This window comes from Oncorhynchus gorbuscha, linkage group LG09, assembly GCF_021184085.1.
Source record: "Oncorhynchus gorbuscha isolate QuinsamMale2020 ecotype Even-year linkage group LG09, OgorEven_v1.0, whole genome shotgun sequence".
NCBI lineage: Eukaryota > Metazoa > Chordata > Actinopteri > Salmoniformes > Salmonidae > Oncorhynchus > Oncorhynchus gorbuscha.
The window spans coordinates 37413627-37432295 of record NC_060181.1 but is presented as its reverse complement, the minus strand read 5'-3'; the positions used below and the strand labels follow the sequence as shown (position 1 = coordinate 37432295).

The window sequence follows — 18669 nt, the reverse complement described above, 5'->3', positions numbered from 1 at the left end:
AATAAAGACTCGCCCAACTGCTGCCATTCACAGAAAGCCTTGAAATGAATTATCTTTTGAAATATACCTATATTGATAAAGGCATTTGATAATTATGATGGAAATGTTTTGTATAATATATATATATATATATATATATATATATATATATATATATACAGTGAGTGTACAAAACATTAAGAACTCTTTCCATGACAGACTGACAGGTGAATCCAGGTGAAAGCTATGATCCCTTATTGATGTCACTTGTTAAATCCACTTCAATCAGTGTCGATGAAGGGGAGGAGATGGGTTAAAGAAGGATTTTTATTGTAATACAGACTCTGAGATATCTGTCCTGTTCTGTACATGACAATGGAACCCTCTGTGCTTCTGTATTCTTCTTTCAGGTGGAATATGAACATTAAATATATACACTGAATGTGCAAAACATTAAGAACACCAGCTCATTCAATGACATAGACTGACTAGGTGAATGCCATGATCCCTTATTGATGTCACCTGTTAAATCCACTTCAACCAGTGTCGTTGAAGGGAAGGGTAATGATTTTTAAGCCTTGAGACAATTGAAACATGGATTGTGTATGTGTTCCATTCACAGTGTGAACGGGCAAGACAAAATAATTATATAAGTGCCTTTGAACGGGTTATGGTAGTAGGTGTCAGGCGCATTGGTTTTAGGGTGTCAAGAACTGCAATACTGCTGGGTTTCACACACTTAACAGTTTCCTGTGTGTATCAGAATGGTCCGGCAATTTTCTGTCATGGACAAAGGAACTCAACGGGTGTGATGATATTAATTAACAAAAATGTTGATCTGAATGTGCAAATAGTCAGGAATGATTCGCAAGGAAGGTGGATACGTTTGAATACGAAAGTGGACGAAAAAGAGATTTGTCTCATTAATCAATATGGTCCAAATCAGGATGATCCATAATTATTTGAAAACATTATGCCAATTTATTGAACTTACAGGCAACAAATGATCTAATCATTATGGTAGGAGACTAAAACACGGTGTTAAGTACCTCAATGGACCGTAAAGGTAATCGCTCTACAAACTATCATCACTGTGCCCTTAAAGAAATCCCAAATATTATGGACACATTAGAAATAGTGGATATTTGGATACTAAAAAAACCTGACCTAGTGAGATATACATGGAGACTTAATCAAGCTAGTCGTCTTGACTACTTCCTTGTCTCTTTCTCTCTTGCATCAAAGGTTCAAAAACGTTTTAATAGGAGACAGAATGCCATTGAATCATCATCGAATTGGCATTCACATATTGGAAATGTAATCAAAGTTTACTGCAGGACAACTTATTTTTAACTAAGACGAAATCATTTATAACTGAATCTTTCCAGTATAATATAGGTTCAGTAAATCCCCTTATTGTTTGGGATACCTTTAAATGTACCTTCAGGTGTCATTCAATTCAATATTCATCAATAATAAAAAAGCAGTTTCTGGCTAAAGAGACAAGACTAACAAGGGAAATCCATGACCTAATTGTACAGGTAGATGGCAATAAAAACAATACTACATAGATACAAAATAAGTTGGAGGAAAAACAAAAAGAACTTGAGGAACTTATTCAAGAACAATCTAATGTAATCTATTACAAAAATAAAGCAAATTGGATGGAATATGCAGAAAAATTCACAAAATTCTTCCTGAATCTCCAATACAGGAACGCTAACAAAAATAATTTGCAGAAACTCAATACTGAAGACGGAGTCATCTATGATTCTCCGAATTATATTTTAAAAGAGGAAGCTAATTATTTTAGGCAGATGTTCTCTTTTCCATCTCATCCTCTCCCACTGAAAGAAGATTATGGTAAGAAATTATTTCCATAATATAAAAAATGGAAAATTAACACATTTACAGAAAGACCCATCAACAGTCATAATGATAAAGTGAAAACATGTTTTATATTTTTTTTGCAATTTTATTGAAAAGGAAATACAGAAATATCTCATTTACATAAGTTTTCACACCTTTGGCAGCAATTACAGCTGTGTCTTTCTGTGTACATCTCGAAGAGCTTTCCACACCTGGATCATTCTTTAAATTTTTTTTGATTCAAGCTGGGTCAAATTGGTTGTTGATCATTGCTAGACAACCATTTTCAGGTCATGCCATAGATTTTTAAGTAGATTTAAAACTGTAACTTGGACACTCGAGAACATCCACGGTCTTCTTGGTAAGCAACTCCAGTGTAGATTTGGCCTTGAGTTTTAAGTTGTTGTCCTGATGAAAGGTGAATTAATCTCCCAGTGTCTGGTGGAAAGTAGACTGAACCAGGTTTTCCTCTATGATTTAACCTGTGCTTAGCTCCATTCTGTTTCTTTTTTATCCTGAAAAACTCAATTTCTTAACGAGCATACCCATAACATGATACAGCCACCACTATGCTTGAAAATATGGAGAGTGGTACTCAGTAATGTGTTGCATTAAATTTGCCCCAAACATAACACTTTGTAGTGAGGATAAAAAGTAAATTGCTTTTCCTGTTTTCTCCTATCACAACCATTAAACTCTAACTGTTGTAAAGTCACCATTGGCCTCATGTTGAAATCTCTGAGCGGTTTCCTTCCTCTACGGCAACTGAGTTAGGAAGGACTTGTGTCTTTATAGTGACTGGATGTATTGATGCACCATCCAAACTGCAATTAATAACCTCATCATGCTCAAAGGGATATTCAATATTTGCTTTTTTATTTTGACCCATATACCAATGGGTGCCCTTCTTTGCGAGGCATTGGAAAATCTCCCTGGACTTTGTGATTGAATCTGTGTTTGAAATTCACTGCTTGACTGAGGGACCTTACAGATATTTGTATGTGTGGGGTACAGCAATTATGTAATTCAAAAATCATGTTAAACACTTATTGCATGCAATTTATTATGTGACTTGTTAAACACATTTTTACTCCTGAACTTTTTTAGGCTTTCCATAACAAAGGGTTTGAATACTTGACTCAAGACATTTCAGCTTTTATTTTTTTTACATTTCTAAAAACAGAATTCCACTTTGACATTATGGTATACTGTGTGTAGGCCAGTGACCAAAACATCTTAATTCAATCCATTTTAAATTCATGCTTTAACACCACAAAAATCTGAAAAAGTAAAATGGTGTCATTTGTCTGTCAACTCACTTTCAGTGAACGCTGTTGAGGAGAAGCACACATTGTTGGAGAGACCAAAAATGCTGTAACCCAGCAATGACTACTGCCTACTGAATCATCCAGTCTTTGTCAATGCAATAGCAAGAGATCCCTCATGCCAGTGTGGAACTCATTCACTATGGACAAACCTGTAAGAGTTCCATGTCATTTCATCTAAAGGCCATCATTTTTACAAATCAAGTGTAACTGATCAAGTGTAATTTTTTTGACACATTCATTTGAACTCTCGGTTAGAAGGTCTAACTTTATGTGAATGTCATGATATTTGTGCACCCACAAGTGTTTACATGATCTATTCTTTACATGAGCTATGATGAGTAAACAACGCCTCTCAGAAATCAACTTTGATTGAAGTCTCTCACAGCCGTTTCCCCCCACTCAATTACAACAAAAACCTCCCGCAGGTTGAGTTCAATAACTAGAGGTAGCTGTATGGTGAGATGCCAGAGGTTTCTGGTGGTAATGGGGCTACCTTGGCAAAAATGTCAGCGTGGTCATACCTCCCGGTGTGGTGTCTTGTATACAACAGCAGTTCCCGGATAATACACAGGGTTTCTCCCTCCCAACATTGACTGATACCATTCAATAATAAAGAAACACTTTACAAGTCAAAGTTGTGTCTAGTAAAATGTTAATGCCGAGTGGCAGGTCTCTCTCCATTTAGAGACATCAGTATAAAGCCTGTCTGTCGTTCAGGACTCCATCACATCATCTTGCAAGTCTCCAAGTGCCGGCTCCATAGATGCATCTATGAACACATACACAGTCACTGTTCCACTGTTCTATTACCAATGGTAGTTAAAATAGGTTAAACAGTATCTGACAAAGAAACATATATGTTGAAGTTTGAACAGGTGAGACTAAACCTACTTTATTCTGGTCTCCCCATCGACGACCGTTGGTGTGCAGGCAAGAGGTGAGGCTGGGGGTGAGGTTTAAGCCTGTGCGCCGTTGGTGTGCAGGCAAGAGGTGAGGCTGGGGGTGAGGTTTAAGCCTGTGCGCCGTTGGTGTGCAGGCAAGAGGTGAGGCTGGGGGTGAGGTTTAAGCCTGTGCGCCGTTGGTGTGCAGGCAAGAGGTGAGGCTGGGGGTGAGGTTTAAGCCTGTGCGCCGTTGATGGGCATGGCAGCATAGATCAGCTCCTGGCCCCTCATCAAAGATACTGGTCGATCACACACAGAGCACAGATTACCTTATCAATGTTGGTTATGAATAGTATGGTGGAACCAGCATGATCACTGCATTCACCTTTATATTTCACTTCAGATATCACGAAATGTGAAGTGAAATAGAATGGTAAATGTAGTGATCAGGCTAGTTCCACCAGCCTGGTTATGAAGGTGAATTGGGACAAAACACAAAACTGTTTTGACCTTAGACCAGGTCAAACGTCACTAACCTGATTCAAGTGTCCTCCCTGTTCCATTTAAATAAATTCTCACAGCGAGGCATGTCTGCTTGATTCTAAGGGTCCCCTTGCTGGTCTTCTCTATGTTGCATGTTTAGCTTCAAACTGGAGATCTCTCGAACAACCGCAGCAGGCAATCCTCATAAACAATGTACTTCCTCATCAGGTGGTGTAGGCTGAGGCTGTGACAGGGTGATACAATTTTATTATAAAAAGGACAAAGCTTTTTGATAATGCACGTCACAACCAAAATGACTACCACTTATATCTGCTTGTCTGGGTAATTAACCTACTAGTTTATCAAACCAGGTATTTTTTTATACAACTTTTCACATTACACACATTACCGTTGTCGATGAAGACGTCTTTGTCATTCAGGTAGTAACTCGAGTCAAGCTAATTCTAGGTCGTCACTAGTTACCACAGAAACAAAGTCACAAAGGCTGCCGATTTCTACAATTTCCCTACTTAAAATGGGATTATAAACATAACCCTAACCCTTGCCTTAACCACACTGCTAACCTTATGCCTAACACCTAAATTAAGTACATGTTTGTTTTCATAAGTTTTTGTTTTCATACATTTTCATAATACACTGCTCAAAAAAATAAAGGGAACACTTAAACAACACAATGTAACTCCAAGTCAATCACACTTCTGTGAAATCAAACTGTCCACTTAGGAAGCAACACTGATTGACAATAAATTTCACATGCTGTTGTGCAAATGGAATAGACAACAGGTGGAAATTATAGGCAATTAGCAAGACACCCCGCTGAGGTCGGTCACGGCCCTGGCGGAGCGCCGAGAAGACGATCAAACTTGACTATCTAGAGGAAGTAAAGGAGTGGTTCTGCAGGTGGTGACCACAGACCACTTCTCAGTTCCTATGCTTCCTGGCTGATGTTTTGGTCACTTTTGAATGCTGGCGGTGCATGAGTGGTAGCATGAGACGGAGTCTACAACCCACACAAGTGGCTCAGGTAGTGCAGCTCATTCAGGTTGGCACATCAATGCGAGCTGTGGCAAGAAGGTCTGCTGTGTCTGTCAGCGTAGTGTCCAGAGCATGGAGGCGCTACCAGGAGACAGGCCAGTACATCAGGAGACAGGCCAGTACATCAGGAGACGTGGAGGCCGTATTGAGGCAACAACTCAGCAGCAGGACCGCTACCTCCGCCTTTGTGCAAGAGGAGCCCTGCAAAATGACCTCCAGCAGGCCACAAATGTGCATGTGTCTGCTCAAACGGTCAGAAACAGACTCCATGAGGGTGGTATGAGGGCCCGACGTCCACAGGTGGGGGTTGTGCTTACAGCCCAAAACCGTGCAGGATGTTTAGCATTTGCCAGAGAACACCAAGATAGGCAAATTCGCCACTGGTGCCCTGTGCTCTTCACAGATAAAAGCAGGCCCTGTAGAGGACTGCTAATTCTTATGTAGGTGACATTACTGCTATTGCATTGTTATAACTGAGACAACACATAACAACGTATTTTCATAGTAAAACAGGTTGGGCCCCATACAGGATACTCCTAGCCACAGGTGCTGGCCGGGAGTTCGGCCATAACTCCTCTGAAGATAGGGACGCACACACATTACACACTGACTCCTCTGAAGACAGGGACGACGCACATACAATACACACTAACTGCCGAGGACACACAGATAAGACATACACCCACACATTGGGAAGAAGAGACACAGCCTTGACTTGCAGACAAACTAGCACACACACATAATCTCCCTCCCAGCCGAACATTGTGTGACTGAAGATAGCGCACACACCAGATCCCCTTTTCAGCTGAACATGGTGTGACGACCAAGAACAGGCATGGCAGGATTCTACGATGAAGGACAGACAACAGAGCCAATGCCGGACGACTACACCCCAGCCTGATCCAATCCGAAGATCCGATCTCCTAGAAATCAACCTACTTTCTGTTGTGTATATGAAGCTTGTACTCACTGTTAGCAAGTGCCTTTTTCTGCTAGTCTCTGATGAGCTAACAGTGGGGCCCGTATATACGCTGTACCAGATATCTTCACTCTGAATAAACCTGTCGCTTGTCGTACAATCTACCACCTTGTCTGAATCGATCCTTAACCGGCTCATCCTTCTACATATCCTTTTATCAACAGAACTTGGTAGCGGGAGGATGGTTTAATAACGGTCCGTCGAAGTGATTTGGGTGTGAGAAGGAGAGTGATGGAAGGACGGTTGTAGGAAGACGGGTGAAGGAATTCGGGGGAGGACAACAATTCTGCTCAACTCGGTAAACTGATCACAAGGCGCACCACAAACAAGGTAAGCAAAACCTGTTAAATCAAACTTTGCATATTGTCGTATAGTCTATCCAAATTTTGATCAGTATTACCGAGTAAGTATGAATTCTTGTGTAAATTTATAATTTGCTGACAAGTTGAAAGTACAGTGAAGTGAACATATGTGGTACAAACCGGCGACGGCCGGGTGATTAAATCATTGATGAGATATCAGTAAGTGGATAGCTAATTACTATTCATTAAATCTGGCGCCGAGGGGATAAATTGTAATTTTGTCCCGTGACCCGGTCAGCGCAGTCTGATAGCTTTCAATGATGAGATATCACTTTTGAGGCCTGTGGTTCCGATAGGGGTTAGGAATAGAGATCAGTAGGGGATAGCTAATTACTATTCATTAAACCTGGCGCCGAGGGGGACAAATTGTAATTTTGTCCTGTGGCCCGGTCAAGGCCAGACTGATAAGAGATTCACTGATAGAGGTCGGACATGTGTATTAATTCTGATAGGGGTTAGCTCGATATGGATCAGGAATAGAGATCAGTAGGGGATAGCTAACTACTATTCATTAAACCTGGCGCCGAGGGGGACAAATTGCAATTTTGTCCTGTGGCCCGGTCTAGGCCAGTCTGATGAGAGATTCTCTGATAAGGATCGGCTTTCAGGGGTCAGAGATATAACGTGTTGTTATGATAAGGATCAGCACGGTAGAGATTAGGGATAAAAATCAGTAAGGGGATAGTTAATTACTATTCATTAAACCTGGCGCCGAGAGGGGAAAAGATTGGCAACTTTGTCCCGCGACTCGGTCGAAGACCAGTCTGATAAGTAGTCCAAAAGATAAGCTGATAATGGTCAGAGAAAATGTGTATTTGTAACTGTTCATATTAAAATGTAATGTGGTTGTAATCGTCTCCATCAAGATTGTTGATGGTTTGAGAGAGAGAGAGAGAGAACTCAAGAAGGGTTATTGGATAAATCCGAAACTTATATGTTGTATGTAAACTTCCATGTTGTATGTATCTATAACTTCTGTGTAAAATGTATAATCAGGAACAAAATGACTGATGTATAATTGAAATAAGATCTGAATATAATATTTAATATTGTGACTATATAGTCGAATAGATCCCTTGGTTGCGCGCTCCACGAAAGCTATACCAACCCAATCGTTTTTCTCAAACTGAATATACAAGGAAAAGCTCTGAGATAAGGCAGAGTGTGAGCAATAGTGTCTCCTCGAATACATCGTTGTTATTAAGTAACGACGGGCTAAGTATATTCTAATTATATTCAAGTAGTCTGGTAAAATTCCGATTAAGTTACGATTATGGTAAAAAGATATCGCTGGACATTGGTGTGCCAGCCGATTGGCCAGTACTGTCGTCGGACGGTGTGTCTCACAAATCCTGACCGGTCAACTAAAAAAGGGTAAGCAGACACCTGTTGTGGAAAACTAAAGTTCTGCACATTGGAGTTATACAAATTTAGTTTTGTGAGACACCTGTTTGATGTAAGTTACTAAATTTAAACTATTATGATGTGTGAGATTGGAAAATAGTTGAGAAAGTAATATCTCCATTGGCAACTGCAATTTTATTATTGATCAACCATACTTAATGGTGCATTGTGTATGGGATGTACTAGTATGCCTGGTTGGTAGGTGGTAACAGAGATCACTTACCACGTGTATGAGTGATGCATTAGGCAGGGCCAAGTGTGAATGACGGATATTTAAATTGAATACTCGGACTTGAGACCGATTTAGCCGTAGGGAAAGGGTATCACTTGGGTTTCAGTAAAGGCATGGGTTGTTGGCAGTATTGTAGTGTACATGGAATATCGTTGGAAATGGAAAAGAGGTTGAGAACACTGAAGTCCATTCTAGAATTCAATAAAGGCAGAGAGGATAAGGAGTGGAGGAGACTGGGTGAGAAGCTGTACAGAGTATGGACAGAAGGTGGGGCTATTGCATCTCCTACTGGTCTGCCTGTTGGGGAGAATGAGGATTTGTGTGTGTATGGTGTAAATTGAAGCTTACTGGCGTAAATGAAGATTTGTGAGGCTCAAATCGTGTGCATGAAATACGTTTGATATTCAGTCGGGGACTAATATCGGTATGAATGAGGTCGGGGATTTTTATGATAAGAATGTTGAAAAAGTTGCAGGCTTGCTGATGAGAGTAATATCATAGAATATTGAGGGGGTGTGCATGACTGTTGGAAAAGGTGTTAAACTCTATTGACGTAAAATTCTGTGTGTAGAGTTATATTATGAGGTTTGAACTATACTAATATTGTGGAATTACATAATCAACATCTGAACATACTTACGATAAACATTAATTGAGCCACTGAGTAATAGATAAGATATACACTAGGTACGGGGCGACGGGTGTGGTCGATGTAAGACGGGAGTGGTGTTCTAACCAAGTGCTGAGAAATAAGGTAGATTTATTTTGTTCTTTTAATTAGTTTACACAAGTTCTCCCCGGTTATTGATTTTGGTTTGATTGTTCAGATAACACCACTGAAATTAAACAGGAGGTTAAGGTAGACTAACATTAGAATCTGTTTTCATTATGGGGTACAATGAAAGGCCCGCAGAGGGGATTGCAGGCTGAGGTTTTTATGTTAAAGGGACAGCTGTGTGTGTGTCTAATGGCTGGGGATTTAAGAAGTATTTTTGGGGAGACAATTTGGAGAAACACGAATAAAACATGAAACACCGAGACAAATTATTTGAGTTTGAGGGGATTATCATAATTATTAGGTTTTGTTTTTGTAGTAAACGTTTGGGTTAAGGGGATTTTCACGTTCCCAGAGACATGGTATTTTACAGATAGGGGAGAAGGCAGACGGAGGGGCCCTCCCCCGCACTGCAAAGACCTTGAAAGTTGGAGAGAAGTGAGGAGAGTTTTGGAAGGGGGGCAGGACAGGCAAAGATAGCAGTTGCTGAGTGGAGACAGGGGGGAGAGTTGGACATGTAGAAAATGTAGGGGGCGCTCCTTCATGATGATGTCAGAACATAAGGATACTATACTAATCTTACCTAAGTCATTATTTAGAGTAGGTAAGGTTGATACCTGGGCAAAGCCAAGTATCAAAAGGGGGATGGGTAAATTGTGGTCTAGGATAGGATGGGGACTATTGGATAAGAAACTAATAATTTAAAAATGTAAGCTAACAATTGGGCATAGAAGTTAAAGATGTAATCAGATAAAACATATGAGAAATTGTTTGTTAACCAAGCCTGTATGTCCAGGATTTTATGCATTACAGGTGAACTACAGGTGAAGTCACTCAATCCAGTCCCAGAGGCTTGGGGACCATAGAAGACCCCTGGTGACAGCTAGCTGAAAGAGCTACCCAGATTCATATCGCACGGCGGAAGGGTAAGACACTTTTTCACTGTCGGACAATAAACAGAGTTCGGGAGAAGAACTGGAATTAACAGAATTCCGGGGGCTAACTCTCGAATGAAGTAAACCCTACCTGTCCTATCACCCCTGTTTTTGTCCATAGAAGTGAGGATGTGTCTGGCTCTGGCTAAGTGATGTGTATTTTGTTCCAAAATGAACATAAGAGATCCCTAGATCTGAGTAGACAGGAAGTTAGAGTAGAGATTACATGATAACCGACTTCGGGGGGGGGAGCCCACAAGGGTGGATAGGTTTTCCATGATATGGGGGAAACCTGGGAGCAATGTTGAACTTTGTAAAGGTGATGAAATCCTACTAACCATAAAAAATATTGAGCTCTCTGATGCAGGCACTCACACCCTCGGACTACAAAGGACGAGGACAGACATGATGGGTGTGTTTTCTATTAAGGTACTGCCAAGACCAGAGGTAGCCGGACACACTCCTCTACCACCACTGTGTTAAAAATACCATTCAGGTAATTAATGTTAGAGACTATTCGGCTATTGATCAATTAGGAACTGGGACTGGTTTTGATTATGGGAGATTGCCTGAAGCTGATTGCAGTAGTAACATAACCATTAATTCCACTTGGCCAGTTACAGGCCTAAACCAAACTAGTGGTCTGGCTGATGTGAGGTGGATGTGTGGAGCAAAAAAGAGTGCTGAGACCCATTCTTAGAGGAGAATGGCAAGATACGTGTGGTCTGACCAGTGATAATTCCACTGACCATTGTTGATGTTGCTGCTGAACAGCTGCTGAGTTCTGTATCCAGGGGACCTGAGAACATTCCATCCAATGGGAGGCATAGACGTAGTGCTCCATGGACAGAGGATGTAGTTGACATACACACCAACCTTTTGGGAGTGCCAGTGGGGGTTCCTCATGAGTTTCAGGCCTTGGGTAGGAATGATGGACTCTGGCACTTACTACCTATTATGGGTCCAGCCATAGTGGATGCTAGACAGACTGCATGGATTAATTATATCTACTATAATCAACAGCGTTTTGGTGAATTACACCTGCATTGTTTGCTGTTTGGGGTTTTAGGCTGGGTTTCTGTGACTTTGCACTCACTGGTATGTCTGAACAGCTTGAGGCCACATTTGGGGTTTCCAGACAGAATAGACTTGCCTTGAATATGCTTCTTGCCAGTCAGGGGGACGTCTGCAAGATGTTCGGTAAACAATGTTGCACGTATATTCCTAATAATACCAGTCCAGATGGTGGTATATCTAAGGCGGGCTTGATGCACTATCTGCTAAGATGAGGTCCACAGAGGGGGTGGAGGAGTCTGTTCTCTTGGCCTGGTTTGGTAAGTACACTGGTATGATGGTTACTGGATTTCTGACCCTAATTCTTGTATTATTTGTTATTGATGTGATATGCCGCTTGCATCATACTGTGTTCTAAGAAATATGTTACAGATATGGTGAACGCTTCAGGCATGTTGCCTTTGCTTGATGCTCCAGTTGGAGATGCCGATACGGAAGCATGCTTTCAGGAGAGGATGGGACTGACTGAGGATGACACATGGTATGCTGTGGGTGAGGTAGTAGAATGATTTTACACCACCACAGTTCCTTGTTATACATTTTTATGATAGGTTTTCTTTCCAGTATGTTTGTTCTCCCTGTTGTAAAGGTTTAGAGTCCCTGGGTGGCAAGGAGCCCACCTGGTACAAGATAGGAGTAGCTGAGAGGACCAGATGGTTTCTAATAATTCTTTACTCTGTTTTCCATGACCAAAGTTTTATCTTACATGTCAATAACAATAAAGTTTTATCCTGTTTTTGATAAGTGACACCCTTGCGGGTGACAAAAGGGGGAAACAAAAGCATACAACAAAGGCATATATCACTTGTTATTAATAATAAACTTTTTATTATTTTCATGAAATGCTATGACTGCTGAAATAAAGGATAATGAGTGACACCCTAGCGGGTGTCAAAAGGGGGACTTAAATTTCACACTATTTTCTTTTGTTCAGTTTTTGAATGAGCTGTTCTCTTTTGACATGAAGGTAGTTTAAACTTTGTAACTGTTATATGATTCATTGCTGAATTTGTGTTCACACCCTTGGGGTTATTTTACATTATAGCCATTACCATATATAAGATTGAATATTATCTGCTGTTGCCTTGTGTGGAGGTATGTATGTGTTATGCTACCTAGCTGATTTGAAACATTGTTAAAAGTATCAGGGCCATGGAACTTTCTCATGCTGGAAAAATACAGAAGGGAGGGCACATTCAGAGCGGGGTGTTGTGAGAACAAGCGGTCTTTTGTTAGATAACAGGAGCCAGGTGCGAGATAACGGTATGGAGCATGAGACCCATCTTTCAGTTTTTGCAGCCATTTTAGTGTTGTGCGGCTGCTGCTGCATTCCATGTATTTCGCTCACTCACTACTAGAGTTATATCTAAGGCCCGAGTAGGAAGAGGGGGATCCAGTTGCTTTTATTGATTAAGCTTCTCCATTGTATGTCGTGTCCCATCTGGGATGGGAAGAGGGGGAAATTATTTTTCTTTGTGGGCCATTTCCGTATAGACTTACCTAGTTTAGGCTATTTTTCCTTTTTGGATTATGTTTTCGTTTTTGCTTGGAGTAATGTATCTGGACTATATCACATCTCTTAGGAGATGTGAAGAGAGGGAGCAGGAAAAAGTTGGCTTATGTAGAATATCATTTTTCCTTTCATTTTGAGCTGTTGTTCTCCGCTCTGTTACATGAGGGTTGTAAGTTCCTAGGTGGCTGGTAGCCAACTTAGTACATAGTGGGATTGAGTTGGGAACATGGTGGGAATACATATACATCCATTTATTTTTAATGTTGTGCCTTATTTCATAGCCCCTTTGGGAAAAGTTTTCTTTTGTATCAGAATCTAGTTAGGTTGTGTCACGTCTCTGGGGAGACGTGAAGAGAGGGATTTGTAGAGGACTGCTAATTCTTATGTAGGTGACATTACTGCTATTGCATTGTTATAACTGAGACAACACATAACAACGTATTTTCATAGTAAAACAGGTTGGGCCCCATACAGGATACTCCTAGCCACAGGTGCTGGCCGGGAGTTCGGCCATAACTCCTCTGAAGATAGGGACGCACACACATTACACACTGACTCCTCTGAAGACAGGGACGACGCACATACAATACACACTAACTGCCGAGGACACACAGATAAGACATACACCCACACATTGGGAAGAAGAGACACAGCCTTGACTTGCAGACAAACTAGCACACACACATAATCTCCCTCCCAGCCGAACATTGTGTGACTGAAGATAGCGCACACACCAGATCCCCTTTTCAGCTGAACATGGTGTGACGACCAAGAACAGGCATGGCAGGATTCTACGATGAAGGACAGACAACAGAGCCAATGCCGGACGACTACACCCCAGCCTGATCCAATCCGAAGATCCGATCTCCTAGAAATCAACCTACTTTCTGTTGTGTATATGAAGCTTGTACTCACTGTTAGCAAGTGCCTTTTTCTGCTAGTCTCTGATGAGCTAACAGTGGGGCCCGTATATACGCTGTACCAGATATCTTCACTCTGAATAAACCTGTCGCTTGTCGTACAATCTACCACCTTGTCTGAATCGATCCTTAACCGGCTCATCCTTCTACATATCCTTTTATCAACAGCCCTCAATTAGTTTAATCAGGATTGTTTGTCCGAGACTACAACAAAAATGTGTGCTGTTGAGTGTACTTGAGGACCGGAGTTGAGAACCACTGCCCTAGACAATACTTGTATGAGCTTTGAACTAATATTAACTTGCAAATTCGACGTGTAAACTAAAGTTAGCCAGTATCTGGCTAGCCTGCCCCACTAGCATTATCTAATTAAAATGTTACATAACCAGCAGTATCTTTGTCATTATCTAGAGAGCAAACTACGCAAACGTTAGCTAAAATATTAGCTAGCCTGCCTCGCTTTATGAAAAGATAGCTACCTAGCTAACGTAAATAACCACATCGTTAGCTAAATTATACCAGAGAGGTCAATATATTCCAATACATCAGGTTATACTCACCACCACCGGTTGTTGCAAACACACAATGCTAGCGTTGCTGGTACAAACTTGGGGACCGACAAACTCCATGCGCCCATTACGATCACATACCAGGGTCCTTCGACAGTGCATGCAAACAGCCAAATTTTGGCTCAGGGGGCATGGTCAATCCATATAGGGCCATGATCCTTCTTTGAAAGCATTGGGGGCGATGAAGTTCCATTCAATGAAAGGAAGCAAAGAGGTCGAAGGAACGATTTGCACGTGGAGTTTGTCAAAACGGAGCCTGATTTGTTGACATGATTGTAATCCAAACCCAACCTTGATTTACTGAGGTTCCAAACTTAGTTTTAGACGAGACTGACTTTATGACCAACGTTATCCTATTTACACTTTGTGGTCAATTGTGACACTAGAATAAATGTTTCAGACTTATATCGATGCCACATCGGCCGGTTTCAAAGGGATTAGCTCCTTTTTTGGGGACAGTCGCTCTATAAAGGAAGGGTAGAATGTAATTTTAACAAAGTACACGGGCCATCGTTATCAAAACGCATTTAGGAAGATCCGAGGTTCCTCTTGTCTACTCCAATGCTCTCCTTGGATATTATTAAAAGGATGTGGAGAAAGGACACGAGGAATTCACGAAGGACTAATAATATAATGTAGGTCAAAAAGAAACTGTTGCTTTTCTAGTCTTACCCCCTCACTAAATTACAATCTACTTCTTCCAGGCATCCCAACTGTCAAAATAATGAGGAATATAGTCTTACGGATATACGTCATTGTTTGGGTTATTTCAGATCTCATCAATACATCAGAGGAGTATTGCGCTCTGTTGATGAGCAATGTTGTACCCATGTATCCTGAGTTTAGTCCGAGACAACGTCCTCTTGCTTCCTTTTAAACATTTTTTTCCTCTCTAGGACACTCACTGCATTCTTAGTCTTTGTATATTATACATTCGGGAAAGTATTCAGATCCCCTTCCCCTTTTCCACATTTTGTTACGTTACAGCCTTATTTATATAGGTATTCAGACCCTTTGCTATGAGACTCGAAGTTGTGCTCAGGTGCATCCTGTTTCCATTGATCATCTTTGAGATGCTTCTACATCTTGATTGGAGTCCACTTGTGGTAAATTCAATTGATTGGACATGATTTAGAAAGGCACACACCCGTCTATATAAGGTCCCACAGTTGACAGTGCATGTCAGAGCAAAAACCAAACCATGAGGTCGAAGGAATTGTCCGTAGAGCTCCAAGACATGATTGTGTCAAGGCACAGATCTGGGAAAGGGTACCAAAACATTTATGACGCATTGAGGTCCCGAAGAACACAGTGGCCTCCATCATTCTTAAATGGAAGAAGTTTGGAACCACCAAGGCTCTTCCTAGAGCTGGCTGCCCAGCCAAACTGAACAATCGGAGGAGAAGAGCCTTGGTCTGGGAGGTGACCAATAACCCGATGGTCATTCTGACAGAGCTCCAGAATTCCTCTGTGGAGATGGGAGAACCTTCCAGAAGGACAAACATCTCTGCAGCACTCCACCAACCAGGCCTTTATGGTAGAGCGGTCAGACTGAAGCCACACCTCAGTAAAAGGCTCATGACAGCCCGGTTGGAGTTTGCCAAAAGCCACCTAAAGGACTCTCAGACCATGACAAACAAGATTCTCTGGTCAAATGAAACCAAGATTGAACTATTTGGCCTGATTTCCAAGCATCTGGAGGAAACTGAGACTAGTCCGAATCGAGGGAAATATGAACAGAGCAAAGTACAGAGAGATCCTTGATGAAAACCTACTCCAGAGCACACTTACCTCAGACTGGGGCAAAGATTCACCTTCCAACATGACAATGACCCTAAGCACACAGCCAAGACAACGCAGGAGTGGCTTCGGGACAAGCTTCTGAATTTCCTTGAATGGCCCAGCCAGAGCCAGGACTTGAACTCGCTTGATCTCTGGAGACACCTTAAATTAGCTGTGCAGCGACGCTCCCCATCCAACCTGACAGAGCTTGAGAGGATCTGCAGAGAAGAATTGTAAACTCCCCAAATATAGGTGTGCCAAGCTTGTAGTGTCATACTCAAGAAGACTTGAGGCTATAATCACTGGCAAAGGTGCTTCAACAAAGTACTGAGTAAAGAGTCTGAATAGTTATGTAAATGTGAATTTATAATAACCTGTTTTTTCTTTGTCATTATGGGGTATTGTCTGTAGATTGATGAGGGGGAAAAAAACATTTGAATCAATTTTAGATTAAGGCTGTAATGTAACAAAATGTGGAAAAAAGTGAATGGGTCTGAATACTTTCCGTATGCACTGTATGTGAGCTTTTTTCTATCATACAAGGAAATCTTAGAAATCTCACAAAGGGGAATCATGAAACACGTAGCGTAGCAGAGCGCTTTGAGTGGGGCATAGCTGATTGCAGTGAAGTCAGATTGTTCAGTTTTAACCCGTGTTTTATTTATTGCTTTCATTAAGGTTTGTAACAGGTACACAGATTCCAATCCCAACCCATTAATCTGTGCTCAAGAGCTGTAAGGCAACCAGTGAGCAGCTGTAACAATGAGCTACAGACCATTTCCTTCATGATACAACACAAAGCAGACAACTCAGAGAGCTGTATTGTAAAGCAACCATATCACTTCCAAAGCACTGGACTATTTATTTGTTAAAACAACAGCAAAATACAAGAAAAACTGTACAGGTCTAAGAATTGAAAGGACAGAGAGCTTTGGAATGATTCTGTACTCTCTTTCTCCTACCACTAACAAAACACATAGGGAAATACAAAAAAAGTGTTATAACATTGAGAAAACACCTATATTTTAATGTGTTTTGAAGACAGAATCACCTTTTGCATGACCCTTTCCCAACACTTGTCAACAATTTTGGTGGAAACCCCTGGTTCACACTTTGATGTGGATTGTGTTTAGTCTGTACTGCAAATTGGATTAGATTTAGGCCGGTGACGCCGTTACGGTTTGTTGTTCCTAGTTCATTGTGCTAATCAGCCTCAAACATGAGTAACACCATAGCTGCATCCATTATTTAGTTTTGCCTTAGACAATACGGGATATATTTGTATGATCTACGAACTAACTTGCAAATCCAACTTGTAGGCTAACATCACCTAGCTTGTAAATAGCTAGCCTGCCTCGCTAGCCTCATCAAATGATAACTTTGCATAACCAGAAGTATCTAGAAAATACACAATACACTTGTATGAACTACGATGAACTAACTCAGTTGTAATGAGGTAGCTACGCAAGCATTAGCTAAACAAAAGTGTTATATAGTTGAGAAAACATCTATACTTTCATGTGTTTTGAAGACAGTCACATTTTGGCATGACCCTTTCCTAATACCTGTCAACTATCATGATATTTTGGTGGAAAACCCCTGGTTCGTAACTTGTTTAGTCTGTTCTCGTATTGTTTTTGTCTGTACCTCAGTCTTGTTGCGTCAACACCTATGTAGTCATAATTAGGGTCTGTGTCACTGATCTATTCTTATACTTCCATAGAATGGTGACACGGCAACTCTACCGGTTGAACACCACCTGTGGTTCCACTAATCACGTGTCAGAGATATAGAGTGGATCACAGGACTGGATTTCTATCACGGTAACACCTATTCCGTAACTTCTTAAGAATAAAAACTCGCCCAACTGCTGCCATTCACAGAAAGCCTTGAAATGAATTATCTTTTGAAATATACCTATATTGATAAAGGCATTTGATAATTATGATGGAAATGTTTTGTATAATATATGTATATACAGTGAGTGTACAAAACATTAAGAACTCTTTCCATGACAGACTGACAGGTGAATCCAGGTGAAAGCTATGATCCCTTATTGATGTCACTTGTTAAATCCACTTCAATCAGTGTAGATGAAGGGGAGGAGACTTGTTAAAGAAGGATTTTTAAGCCTTGAGACAATTGAGACATGGATTGTGTACAGTGGGGAGAACAAGTATGTGATACACTGCCGATTTTGCAGGTTTTCCTACTTACAAAGCATGTAGAGGTCTGTAATTTGTATCATAGGTACACTTCAACTGTGAGAGACGGAATCTAAAACAAAAATCCAGAAAATCACATTGTATGATTTTTAAGTAATTAATTTTCATTTTATTGCATGACATAAGTATGTGATCACCTACCAACCAGTAAGAATTCCGGCTCTCACAGACATGTTAGTTTTTCTTTAAGAATCCCTCCGGTTCTCCACTCATTACCTGTATTAACTGCACCTGTTTGAACTCGTTACCTGTATAAAAGACACCTGTCCACACACTCAATCAAACAGACTCCAACCTCTCCAC

General features: G+C 41.0%; 1 long non-coding RNA gene across 4 annotated transcripts; it reads right to left on the bottom strand.

The window, feature by feature from the left end:
- Nucleotides 1-2987: 2987 nt before the first annotated feature.
- Nucleotides 2988-15317, bottom strand: LOC124043503. 4 transcript variants are annotated; one of them, XR_006840333.1, is made up of 4 exons: nucleotides 15187-15317; nucleotides 4594-4784; nucleotides 4068-4356; nucleotides 2988-3945 (listed from the first exon to the last, which is right to left on the bottom strand). It is a non-coding gene; the product is annotated as an uncharacterized LOC124043503 (long non-coding RNA). The 4 variants fall into 4 exon arrangements; XR_006840332.1 differs by having other exon boundaries at nucleotides 15103-15260; XR_006840330.1 differs by lacking the exon at nucleotides 15187-15317 and adding an exon at nucleotides 14351-14961.
- Nucleotides 15318-18669: the final 3352 nt, after the last annotated feature.